General features: G+C 33.1%; 1 protein-coding gene across 1 annotated transcript in view; it reads right to left on the reverse strand.

Annotated features, from left to right (window-relative positions):
• Window positions 1–7,220: 7,220 nt before the first annotated feature.
• Window positions 7,221–14,112, reverse strand: part of LOC142327753 (clavesin-2-like) — a 130,428-nt gene continuing 123,536 nt past the window's right edge. Inside the window, exon 8 of the transcript XR_012757076.1 lies at window positions 7,221–7,316. The gene's annotated coding sequence lies outside the window, so the exon portion shown is untranslated. The remainder of the gene's footprint in view (window positions 7,317–14,112) is intronic.

Here is a 14,112-nt window from a genome sequence, read left to right on the forward strand (position 1 = left end):
AATGAACATTCAAAAGACTGTGACCGACCAGTTAAAAGCCCTACCAGTTGAAGCCTTCCAGCGCTGCTATCAGGAGTGGGAACAACGACTCCGCCAGTGTATAGCTGCCCAAGGGAACTACTTTGAAGGGGATAATATTGTTGTTTGAAAAAAATAAAAACTCTGGTAAGTAAAAAGTCAGTCTCATTACTTTTCTCACACACCTCGTATTTTGCTGCGTACTATGTGTTTCTTATGAAAATAATACTATAGATTCATTTTTATTATAGATCATATACGATTTTTATACCATAAATGTTCCAAAATATTAAATTACTACCACAAATATCCTATAATCTGACTGTTTCCAAGATATCGAAGTTGCGGTGATATACAGGCCCTCTAGCTAGGACAGAAATTGACGAAGTATATTTTTATTAATTTTGTATGCGATTATTTTTTTAAAAATATATTTAAATAATAATTTATTATCTCTTTTTCATATCTTTATTGATTTTATATACAATTGTATGACAAGGTAAACGGATTTATCTGTTGTGCACCAATAAATATACATAATAAAATTGAAAAAACTAATTAAAAAAACATAGATCAGTGTAGCAATATGAATTAACATGAAAAATTAATATGCAATAATTTTCATAGTTGTCCAATGCATTTAAAGAGCGGCACTGTTCTATCTTTAAAATACACACACACACTGTATCTCTCTCTCTCTCTCTCTCTACTAAATTGTAAACAGAGTAACAACAACGAAATAAAAACGTTTTCGTTCCAGGTCTACATTTTATTTATTTTTTTAACATAATAGAAAAAAGAGGCGGAAATGGCGAGTTTACTGATAAACATTTACAACATTTTTCCTTGTTTTATTTTTGCCCCAATCGCTTCCGGATGTTAAATCGTTGTTTATTAATTTTATTTATTACGCAAATAAAATAAAATTTGAAACATTCAACGAAAATTTATTATTGCATCTGAATGATCTAACATGAATGTATATCTCTCATAATTTAACGAACAGTATTTTGTATTTTGATGTAACAATTCAAGAATAAAATTATTCTTGATAGTTGTATTTTCAAAATTCCCAGCCTCAAAAAAAAAAACCTGTGAAATATTTTTTACAGAAATATTAAGAATTTTTATGATACCAAAATTTTTTAGTGTTTACTACAAGTTTTTTAAAACACTCTTTAAAAATTCCTTTCAATTCATCATCACTTACGAAAGGAGTGTGCATTTACAAGAATTTCTTACACGTATCAATTTTGCAGATGTACGATTATGCCACTCGGATTATTGATTAAACTTTGCAAGAGAAAAATGCTAAATTGAATTTAGAATTTTTCCTAAAAATCACGCGTCAAATCTCTCTTAAATTAATTATATATATAATGTTGACAATGTTCCAAAGTAATGGATCCCACATGAATCCCTCTGCGGGACTCCGTGACTCATGAGCCGGACAACATCCTCCCCCTCAGCAGAGGCCGTGATGGTTCTACCCTTTAGTCATTCTAGTATCATTCGTACAAAGTGCGAATCATTCCTCTCCTTACCGACTCCTTAATGAGGACTTTCCAGGAAGCGGTCCCAAAGGCATTCCTGATATCCAGGAGTACTACCTGCCAAACTTGCCGACCGCCAACTTACATCCAAGTCCCCTGGGATCCTCGTTCAGTTCATTACAAAGTTCTCTCCACAGTCTCCTCTTTGATTGCAGGATGGCTGCTTTTATCTTCCTACGAGAATCCCTGAATTCATCGAAGGCAATGTCGGCTGGTCAGTCCTCTACACCTAGCCTCTTTGATACCGCCTCCTAGCAGCCCTATTAACACAGCTGAGCCCTGCTAACTCGGACGTTTATTAATAAGCTGACTATCCCTGAGGTCTGCGGAGGTTGCAGACGCTTAAACCGAAAATTTCGAAAATGAAGTTTGCAAGTTCCTCCGGCGTAATAGCTGGCAGGGTTCTGGTCGTAGCAGTCAAAGCCTCCCTGAATCTCTGCTGCTCCAGTAATCCAACCCTCTTCCGCAGGTGCGGGAAATTCTGAAGCCTCGCTTTAAGATTTTCAATCACCAGCTCAATGCACCTGTGATCGCTCAGCACGTCCCTATCAAAGACCCGCCAGGCAACAACCCTTCCCGCGACATCTGCCGTAACGTAGGTGAGATCGAGGAAGGATTGCTGATCTCGACGATGTTCGAAGGTGAGACTATCACCCTTGTTAAGACAGATTGGCCTAAGGATGCAGACAACTCCGCCAGTAGTGTTCCTCTCTCATTGGTTATAGGACCCCTCCACTCAACGCACTTGACGTTGAACTCTCCGGCTACGACAGATTTCCTCTTTCCTCTAAGGGTCCCAGCCAGCAGATCCACGTAGTCGACGAACCGATCTATCGATGTGTTAGGAGATATGTAGCAACTAAATAACATTACCTCCCCCAACTGAGCTCAAACCACGCCGTCTAAATGGCCAATATTAGACATAGGAAAGTAGAAGAAACCCTCCCTATAGCGCAGTCCACGGTCTCATCAACAGACCATCCGTTGTTTTTAATTCTCGCTGCCGCCCAAAGAAGATCTTGCGAAGGCCTACTCATGTTGAAATTTAACAGGAGTAGCCTTATATTCTATCACGTATCCAGATTTCCTCCGTGTGGCCCACAATGCGGTTTCCCGGGCAATTCGCCTTAAGATGGCTCTCTTTACCACAGCTGGAATACAGTCTACTGTGGTCTGGCCGACACATTTGGCAGCTATGTACTCCGACGCCCGACACCTGTAACAGCGGTCAACCTCCGTGCCAGACACCACTCGACAGGACACCCGACTGATTCTCAGCCTGTCTTTCCGGAAAATTGTCTTCACAACTTCAGCCGAAACAACCATCGTGGCAATTTTGGTGTTACCGTACGCCGGTCGTAGGGTCAAATTCAGGCCCCCCACCACCTGTAGTCAAACTTCTGCTCCGAGAGCCCAATATCCTTAATGCACACTTTCTTTGACCTCTTACTACCACGACAGGTGTCCTTAACATCCTGCACCCCTTCCTGAATCTTTCTGTGGTGCCTCTATGCCCCACGGTCTACATCTCTCACCCCTCTCCACTTTGTCCTTGCCGTAGGAGGTTAGCGTACGTCTTATTCTGCGCTACAAACGTAACCATCTTCGACGGCGGCATAGGGGTCTTCTCCACAGATTTAGCACGTTGCGCCCCTTGATCGAGATGTCCCCCCCATCCTGACCTTCCTACGCCTACTAGCGTACTTCCTCAAAGAGGCACCGGCTCGACCAGCCGCAGCCCCAAAGACTGCCCGTTTTTCGTGCCAGTACGAACACCCTACCCAGGTAGTTCTTCAAGTCACCCACCAATCTCCGCTCCACGAGGGAGGAATCGATCTCCTCAATATAGATAGATGATCCTTTCGGTCTCCTCAACCTCTTCGCCCATGAGGACCTTGGTAGAGGATCTACAAGCCAGCAATTGGCCCGCCTTCAGTTTATTCCTTTCTGCCAGGGTCTTTACGTGAAGTGCCTACTTAAAAATTTTAGATGAGAAGGGCTCAATATCTATTACTATTGATTACGTACAGATGTTAAATCGTGGATGCGCGTACAAACTACATAATTTAATATTTCAAATCAAAGAAAAAGATAAGTAAGTGACAATAAATACATAATTAAAAAATTAGCCGATCTCTCTGGTGGAGTAGTAGCGTCTCGGACTTTCATCTAAAAGTCCCGGGTTTGAATCCTGTTCAGGTTTGGCATTTTTCATAGTCTACAAATTTCCCTATTTATATTCCTAGGTACAAGCTTCCTAGTAAGCTTCTGTGGTGAAATAATTTATTAGTAAAAAAAAATCTGCAGCTTACTGAAATGACATTTAAAAATATTATGCGTCACTGTTTTAAACAAGATACTTGCGAGTGAATAAATATAAATAATATAATAAATGTAAATAATCTGAATAAATATTAACATTCGATATTTTAAGTATAATTATTTTTAACATATAATAATCTGTTAGTAATTGACATTTAAAAATTAAATACATGTAATCTATGTACATACACACACACACACACACACAAAACCTTGGAATATATTTCATTTTATGCGTTCTTGTTGGGTTACCGGAATATGTAAGGAATTAATATTAATTTTCAATTATAATTTCCCAAATCTTTGGAACATTCATACAAATGCTTCTGGTCGAACCTTTCATTTCACCAAGGCTCAAGTTTTTCTAGAAGAAACACTTATAAATATTATAATGTAGTTGACCATGTCCCAACTTTCTATCTATAGTAATGTTTTCATCCATAAAAAAAATGTTGAACATCAGACTTTAAATTTTATATTTTTTTTTTTTAATAAAAAGAGTTTTTTTGACCTGAATGTTTTTTTTCAAAATACCTTCTGCATCAAGGACATATAAACATGTAGGAAACCTTAGGAAATAATTAAGTGATTTATAAATTCGCACACTGTTTAAAAATAAAGGTTACTTCTCAATAAAGTAAATTTTTATAGAAATTACATACACATATCTTTTATTTTCTCCGTATTTAATACTTTGTCAAGATATTGTTTCTGATGTATACATAAATAAATAATGAAGCCCTACAGAGAAAAAATAGTTTATTATAAATTTATCAAATTGTAGGATTTGATTCTTCAAATTCAGTCTAGAACCATAATCATTATTTTGTAAGAATAAAAGTCCCATAATCTTCACCTTATTATTGGAAAAGAAATTCCTTTAGAATAACTTATAAAATTTACGAAATAATTAACTAATAATTAAAAAGCTATTCTAATTACAGCGTAATAGTATTTACTACAAATTTATATAATGCTGTTTGTTATGAACGATCTCGCCAGAACACTGTTAACACGTTGTGGCAGATTTTAGAACGAGGTTGGACTGTATTTTCATAATGACAAATTGAAACAACGCCTTGTTGCTTGTTATTTAATTACTTGTCGTCTTGACATTGCGATAACATATAATTGAACTTAAAGCAAATAACGTAACGCATATAATAAGAATGAATAACATATGAGTTAATAGTATATAAATACAAAACTAATGTAAGCGTTCATCCGAACATATCCAACCGGATTGAACGTACAACACGAATGCTCTTTGCAGGATTTGGATACCGAATGAAAGTCGCTACCTCATAATGACCACACCCTGCAGCATTATGACGTAGACGGGGCGTGGTCAGATCGCCTGACCAAACTTACCGTGGGGCCTCTAGCCCCCGCTAGGTAGCAGCATCCGACGACACGAGTGGAACGGAACACATTATAATTAGAATTTTGTAACGTAGTAAATTAACTAATGAACAATTAAATTAAGATGAAGTTAAATAAGTTTCATTGATTGCATTCAGAATGATTCATGTCATCACAGTCATTTAAATTTGGAAGAACAATCAATTTGTTAATGGTTCTTTTTATTATTGTATCATTTGTTTTTACATCTGCTAATCTAACGAGTTCATCCTTACCTACATGTACTTGAACTATTACTCCTAATTTCTACATCAGTGAAAGAAGGTTATTTCCTTAATTATAACTACCTTACCGACACAAATATTAGTATTTGAAATTTTGCACTTATTTCTCTGTTGCAGAGAATGTAAGTAATCATTAGATCATGTTTTCCAAAAATCCTCTAGTAATTTTTGTACAAACTACCATCTAGCGAGCTTATTTACATTAATACCTGAGAAATCATGATCAGGTAGGGAAGTTAAAGGAGCGAAAGTTATAAAATGCCCAGGAGTAAGTGGAGCTCGATCAGATGTATGCCGCCCACCATAACGGATAAGTATTAATTGATTCTTCTAGAGAAGGATCTGACAATATACGATTATTTTTATTTCTTAAATTATAAATAAAGCGATGACATTAGGAAAATATGTTTAGTATTCGTGTGAACGAAGAAAATGGCTCTGAAAGTTCTACAGTTTCTGTAGCTTGAAGAGCAGCTGAAAACACATTAATTTTGCTACCTTAACTTTGAAAAAAATTATAATTTTCTGATGCGTTGAACTGTTTCGTTGTTTCTTCAAAATCTCTTATTCTTTTACGGAGTAGTAAAGATTAATGTATCGAATAATTTTGGCTCCCTTAATTTTTTAAGTCATATAGCCTCATCCCTAAAATTAACTAAAATTGAAATACTGAGATCAATATTTCAATAAAAAAAGGTTTAGTTAAAACTTTTTTGAAGGTGAAACTTAAAGTGTGTTCTAAGTTAAGGAAAAACTTACAAAGCATAAAACTCAATTATGTTTGTTTAGGACTCAATACTTACTAATTCTGACTATATTGTTTTTCTTTTCTTCTCTACAATCTAGCTTGTCTTTAGCTTCTTTTGTCAGATGTCTTTATAGTTTTCAAATCTTCAACCATCCAAAATAATTTGTAATCATCTCCTTTTGAGTTTCTTTTTTTTAGATACTGCTTCTGTAAGCAAATAAATATTGATGATATAAAAATTTTGAGGTCTATTCCTTAAAAAATTACACTTTTCCACGAAATGTTCTTTTCAAACTTTTAAGGACAAATAAAAAATTGTATACGGTTTAAATCAGAATATTCTGAATCCCTTCCTATATAAATTTTTTTTTATTTTTTTTATTTTTTTTTAATTAACGAAAACTGAAATGTTGTTATACATTGTAAACCCACTTTTTTAAAAAAAACTTTCTTCTTTATTTTCATACCTAATAAAAGTTTCAGTAATTTAAGTGGTTTGAGCATTCCTTAAAGAAGTTGGGTACTCCATCATACTCCACTGACAAGTTGTTATTAGTTAAGTAACGAATTTTCCGGCCTCCGTAGAGCAAGTGGTAGCATCTCGGCCGTTCATCCGGAGGTCCCGGGTTTGAATCCCGGTCAGACATGGCATTTTAACAAACGCTATAAAACATTCATCTCGTCCTCTGAAGCAATGCCTAAAGGTGGTTCCAGAGGTTAAAAAAAAAGTAACGAATTTAAAGTATAATATTTTAAATGGCCAACAATAAAACGGCTGTTTTTATGTTTCTTTATTATTTAGTAAATAATAATTTGTAATTTAGTAACCTGAAATTAATTAAAGATTATGCCTTAACAAATATATTTTTAGAAATTTCCTTTTTTATCACGAATAAATACTGTTAAGATTCATTTATTTTCTTTATCCTCTTACCTAATTTAAACAAACTACTGTCATATTCTTATTATCTACTGAACCAGCCGATATTAAATATTGTTAGATTTTATTAACTGCATGGTCTCTTTTCTCTGAAATGTTAAAAAAAACACATTAATAATAACTGTTCTAGCTAGACAGAATGTTAAATATATAATTAAAATGTAAACTTACCTACAAAATATAACGTATTATAGTTCAATGAAATGACTAATTAAAGTTATTGTAAATTAAAAGTGAATAAAGGAAGTGTTAATAAATATTAATGTTCTCGTATTCGGCAATTACTTAATGTATACAGTTTACATAACCAAGGTATTACATCAAGGCCTGGAATTGTTGTACAGATACTAACTTTTCAAAATAATTTTTCAAATAATTAAAAACATTTTATACTGTTTTTAAAATCAAATTTTAATATATTTATAATGAAATCGAAGTTTCAGATATACTTCATTACGATATCTAAGGTGGGGAATTTTTACAAAATATTGAAAAAGAAATCATGTTTTAAATTAACGTAAAGGAAAGTCCCACCACATTCACTCGTCAAAAGAAAGATTCATACTCCCGAGAAAGGAAGGTGGAAGAGGAGTACTCGATATTAATAATCTGTGCTACGACCAGAACGAAAATTTAATGGATTACTTCCGTAGAAGGCATCACCCCTTCTATCAAGCCATCGTAGCGGCAGACCAAAAGTATACGCCATTGAACCTAGCCAACAGGACTAACAACGTAGAACACAAGAAAGAGAGCGATGCAGATAAAATTCTAGATTGGGGAAGAAAAGAGCTGCATGGCAAACATAGGCAGCACCTAGACCAGGAAGGAGTCGACAAAACAGCTTTAACTAATTGGCTTGTGCAGGGAAAGTTACATTCTGAGACGGAGGGGTTTATATATAGCATACAGGATCAAGTAGTAGCAACAAGAGGTTTAAGAAATTTATTCTTCAAGAAAATATCAACAAAAATGAAACAATATAACATATATAATCACTGGCTATACGATTATGGATCCGACGGAGTACACAAGGAGGCACCACAACAATGTGGCAAAAAACGAACACATAGAACTCTGCAATAGATACAAGTTAGAGTTCCAAAATAATCCCTACTATACTTACAAACCAGCCTCCTTTTTGGAGAACAACAATGCAAAATTCCTCTGGAACCAAGGAATTATAACAGCAAAACCCGTCAACTATAATAAGTCAGATATAGTGATTGGAAAAATGGAAAAAGTCAGTTACCTAATAGACGTAGTTTTCCCATCAAGTAACAACCTCAACATTAAATGAGAAGCCGCAGAAATATACAGATCTTGCTTTAGAAATTAAGGAAATGCGGAATCAAAAAGAGGTTATATAATCCCAATTATTACATCTGCGGAGGGAATAATACTATCTACTTTGCACAACAGTCTTGAAAAACTGAAGATCCGGTGGAAAACTCACGCGCCAATGCAAAGGAGCGTGATAATTGACACCTGCCATGTTGCCCGGAAGGCATTTAGTCAACAATAGCAAGCCTAATCTCGTCGGTATAAATTACTCCGAGTTTAAGGAATTTCACCGGCAAAAGTAAAAGCTGTGAAAGTGCGAGATAGTAATAATAATATTTTAGTTACTACCGAAAACTTAAAGCGAGTTTATATCATAATTTCTCAGAACTTCATCGATATTTCTAAACTTAGTTATTTTTTATGAAATATTTCATACTTTTTGTACTATTATTGAGTTGTTTAATAAAGATGTTAAACCCTCTAAAATCTTTATTATATCATACATCATAACGTTCGATCTTACTTCAAACGTCTTTTTTCAATATTTGATAATCTCTTAATAAAATTAATAATAAAATATGATTGAAAAATATTGTTTTAAATATATAAAGAGTGTTTCTAAAATGGTGGGCTGGCTGTACGTTTTCGGATTCTACTTGTTAAACTAAACAAAAAATATCCTTACGAAAAATGGCATTTCTCCATCGTTCTCCCACTGTTCACCATCTTGTTATTTTTATATAAATATTTATATTTCAATTTCGGATAGAGGAATCACATTAATATTTGATAAGCATCATGGTAATAAAGTTTTAAAATTAGCAAATAATCAGGATTAAATAACTTCGCAAATTACAAAATTGCGGTCACGTTTATTTTTCAATCTGTTATATCTCCATAAATATAAGTTTTATCATAATGTGTTATTTGTTAAAATATTAAGCCTTTTTTTTTTAACAAATAGGCGAGTTGTGGCAGAAAATTGATGTAATTTTGTGTCTGTTTTCATTTCCTCCACTTAACGTTCAATTCGATTAATATTAATTGTTTTTATTTATTGTTAATTCTAGTATTGTAAATTAGTATCAAATTAAGTAAATAATTTTAATTAAATAATAAAACAATTTACATTAATCTTACATTTTTGTAAAAATTTACACGACCGATCAAGCGCTGATCATGTTAAAAATGTAAATATGCAATGCACAATTTTAAAAAACAAAACCATATGATTTTAAAGTAATCTGAACTCGTCGTTTACTTATGAATTTCTTTTAATATTCAATGTCATAGGTTTATTTTTTAAGTTCTGTTGTTTTATCATCATAGAGTTTGAATATTCTTTTGCAGAAATGTGTGACATGCATTTACCGTATGGTTTAGCAAACTGCAACAGGGCAGAAGCAAAAAGACTGTATGAAAACAAGTTTCCTAACAGACGTGTCCATACGAAAAAAAATTGGAAAGACTTCACATAGCTAAGGGATTAGGTAAATTTACACCAGAGAATCATGATTGTGGTAGACCAAGAAGTATTAAAACTATTGAATTAGAAGAAAGTTTTCTAAATCGTGTGGAAGAATCCACCGGAAACGTACACGATCTCTGGCAATACAAGAAGTTGTGTGCCATGTGACCGTGTGGCTGATTTTAAATGGTAACTTGTAACTTGCAGTGCGTACAGGGGCTGACTGCTGATCATTTTCCGATTAGATTGGCTTTGTGTAACTGGTTTTCAAGGATATTAATTGAAGATCCTTTATTTTCGGCAAGAATTCTGTTCACAAATGAAGTTTCTTTTAACAGGAATTGTGTTCAAAACTATCATAACCAGCTTATCTGGAGCGACGATAATCCTCACGGTACCTTCCAAAGTAGCCATCAAAAAAGATTTTCCCTTAACATATGGACAGATATTTTTAATGACAATTTTTTGGATCCTGTCATTCTACCGGATTAAAAATCCGGAAAATTATTTTACTCGTTTGACCGAAAATATGCCACATTTGTTGGAAGACCTAACTCTACAATTAAGAGGAAATATATGGTTTTATCACGATGGAATTCCAGTACATTTCAGTCAGTCGGTTTCAGATTTCCTGCATGAAACATTTCATGAAAAATGGATAGGTCGCGGAGGGCCACCTTTGGCCCTCCTCCCTATGACCCTGGTCTGCCCGAATATCTGACTTAAACGCTCCTGACTTCTACCTGTGGAGCCATTTGAAACGTATTGTTTATTCAACTGCAACATTTATTGATCCTCAACATTGAGGATCTTCAATTAAGGATCAAAAATGGATTTCAAGAAAATAGGAATACTCCCGGAATTTTTGAACGGTTAAGACAGTCTCTTCAAAAAATACTGGAGACTTATGTAATTTCTAATGATGGACACTTTGAACATCTCTTATTACTTTTAACAATTGTTTACTGTTTATTTTTGATACTAATTTACAATACTAGAATCAACAAAAAATAAAAACAAAATTTAATCGAATTGAATTTAAAGTGGAGGACACGAAAACAGACACAAAATTACATCAATTTTTTGCCATAACTCGCATATCTGTAAACCGATTTTAAAAAATTGAATGTAATTTTGTTCAAAATAAAAGGCTTAATATTATAGCATAAACATACATTTTGCTAAACCTAATATTTATGGAGATATAACGGATGTTGTTTCTTTTTGTTTTTTTCTTTCTTGTTACTTTTTCTGATATATTACTAATCAATTTTATTCACAGTTTAATAAAGTGTTCAATCATTATCTTCAATCGATAATTTTCTATGATTTATGGGGTAACCTTAGATTCAACCTTCTTTCTGTTCTTCAGAGCTGAATAAGTACCGGACCTTTTTTTACATGCTCTTCTTTAAGTTAGAATGGTTCAACCGTGTCCTCAAATCTTGCAACCTTAATTAAACTTATTTACCAACGTCAAAGATGGTAAAGTTTTAGAGAGTGACGTTAGTCGTGTGATATACAATCTTCCGTTCTTAATTTCATATATTTCTATATAGAACATTTACATTTAATTTGTCGGAGGTCTTGAGGAAGGGAGCTGTATCGATAAGATAAGATTCAGTACGAGTAGATCAGGTGGCTGATGAAGCGGATTTTAATATAATTAGTATAAATTTACCTTCTAAAATTTATGTACGCTAACCATCTGACTTAGTTATAAATTATAAGTGGTATCATTTTTAATAATTGAAATTAATTCTCCAGGTTATAATAATAGAATAAAACTGAATATAAATTGTTTTTTTGTTTGTTAAAGAATTAAAATAACTATAAGTAAAAACTTTTTTGCCAGTTTAAACACTTATACAGTTAAAAAACAAAAACAATAAAATAGTGGTAAAATTTACACTTTACGAAGAAACAGTATAACTTAAGAAAATTTAATTTCTTTAAATATAATTTCAAACAACTTAGTTCTGTGCAGAAAATAAATTAAAAACAAGATGGAAATTGAGTTGCAGGAATTATTCGTCTCTCGGTTTATTTCTGATGCACAGTTTACACCCAGATACACACAGAAGTTAATTTAAAATATTTATTCTTTTATTTAAATATCATATTTTTTGTTTATGAATCTAACTAAAGTGCGCCCGCATACAGCTGTACGTTAGTGCTACACTAGCGCTCCTTGTGGAGACAGGGGGTACTATAGACGCCATTATTATTATTATTATTACTATTTACCATTACTAGTTCACAGCATTTTTTTGGAGTGTGGGTGCGATTTTGAACAAAAAATGTTTTTTGCAAACATTATTATTGTTATTATTAACAAATTTTCCAAAAACAATAACACGTTAATTAGATGAAATATCGAAATACTGAGGGTGACATTGCTCTGTAGCCTCATCCCCTTGACCTTTTAAGTTGAAAATTTAATGTTATCATCAATGAATCATATATAGAAATAATCTGACAAATATGGTCAAAATCGGACCAGTAGTTCTGGAGATATAAGGCGATTTAGAGGGCGGCAATGAACACACACGCGCGCACGCACATACGAATATCAGGAAAATTTCCATCCGGCTTTTTGGATTCCTTAAGCGTCAAAATTCGGTGAAAACCGCATTCTCAGATTGGATCGATTACAGTAATTTCCCTTCTAGACCTTATCTCTGCTGTAGCGCTAGATGGAAAAGTAAGAAAATGTAAAAAAAGCTTTAAAACCTGCTTTTCTTCAATATTTATTACTAATTAAATATTAAAAAAATAACTAATTAAATATTAAAAAAATATCGTACTAATTCTATTTTCAAGAAAATTACTTTTAAAAAAATTTCTATTTATTTATGACTAATAAGAAAATCGTGTGGCCCGCTCTCATATGCAACCACTATATAATAATTATAGAGCGCCCTACGCTTTTCTTTTTAGATAATCTTTTAAACGTAATTTTCTTGAAAACAAAATAAGTTTTGTAATTTATTTATTTATTTTTTTTTGAAGAAAAAATGTTGTTTTAGAAAAAATGTTGAAATGATGTTTTAGGTATATTTCATAAGATTGCCATGATTCGACTTCCGTAAAATTTTGACATATCTTCGCGTTTCAAATCCTCCAGACCCCAAAACCACCGACAGCTCAAAAGTTTACATACACATTTATACATATATATATTTATTTATTTCACTTTCTTGTGGACACGATAACTGCCGTAATTTTGCGCCAATCGCTTTCATTTTTTTCCTTTAAAACAATTCATTCCAAAATCTCGGTCGAGTTTGTAGACGGTCAAAATCAAAATCGAAATCGAACCAAGGGGGTGAAAATGGTAGGGCTTTAAAAAAAAAAAATATCTCTGTAACTTTCTTATTAAGTAAAATATCGAATTTGTTTAAAGTTCCTACTATTCTTTGAATAAGGACCTAAAACTTGTATAAGTAAATTTTTTTTATATCACCAATAATTGGCCCAGGGGGTTGAAAAAAATGGGGTTTTGAAGACAAAAAAGAATCATACCTCCCTTAATAGGAACAGTATCGAATCGGTTTAAAATTGTCATTAGTCCTCTAAACATTACCTAAATGTTTTGTTTAAACAATTTTTTGATATGACCAACCTTTACGGCAGGGATGAACAAAATATTGCTGGAATTGGATTTTCACATGCAACCATTGTCGTATTGAGTAGATTTGAAATTTTTGTTAACTTTAAGGTTGAAATCTAAACTCTGCCTTTTGGCGTGCCGAAGTAGATTTTTAAAACTAAAATGAATTTTTTTTTAATTTATGTTTATTTTGTAAGCGAAAATCTGAAAACTATGTAAAAATTCAAAATTCTACAGATTTATCTTTTGAATATATTTCATTATACTTTATATTTTTTCCCATGTGCATCTGAAAGAAAAGCCTTCTTCGTTCTTCAATACATATACGACTTAAAATTGCGGATGAACGGATGATATAAGTAGTGCACTTTATGATTTCACCAAATAAATAAAATTAGAAGTTTAGGCAATGCCTACTCATCTTTTTTCTCTTCCTTCTTAAAATAATTTTCCGTTTTTAGAAACAGAATTGAAGAACCGAGGAGGTTTAGGAAAATGTGATCAAATAGACGCTATCCGA

This window comes from Lycorma delicatula, chromosome 7 (assembly GCF_047948215.1).
Source record: "Lycorma delicatula isolate Av1 chromosome 7, ASM4794821v1, whole genome shotgun sequence".
Lineage (NCBI taxonomy): Eukaryota > Metazoa > Arthropoda > Insecta > Hemiptera > Fulgoridae > Lycorma > Lycorma delicatula.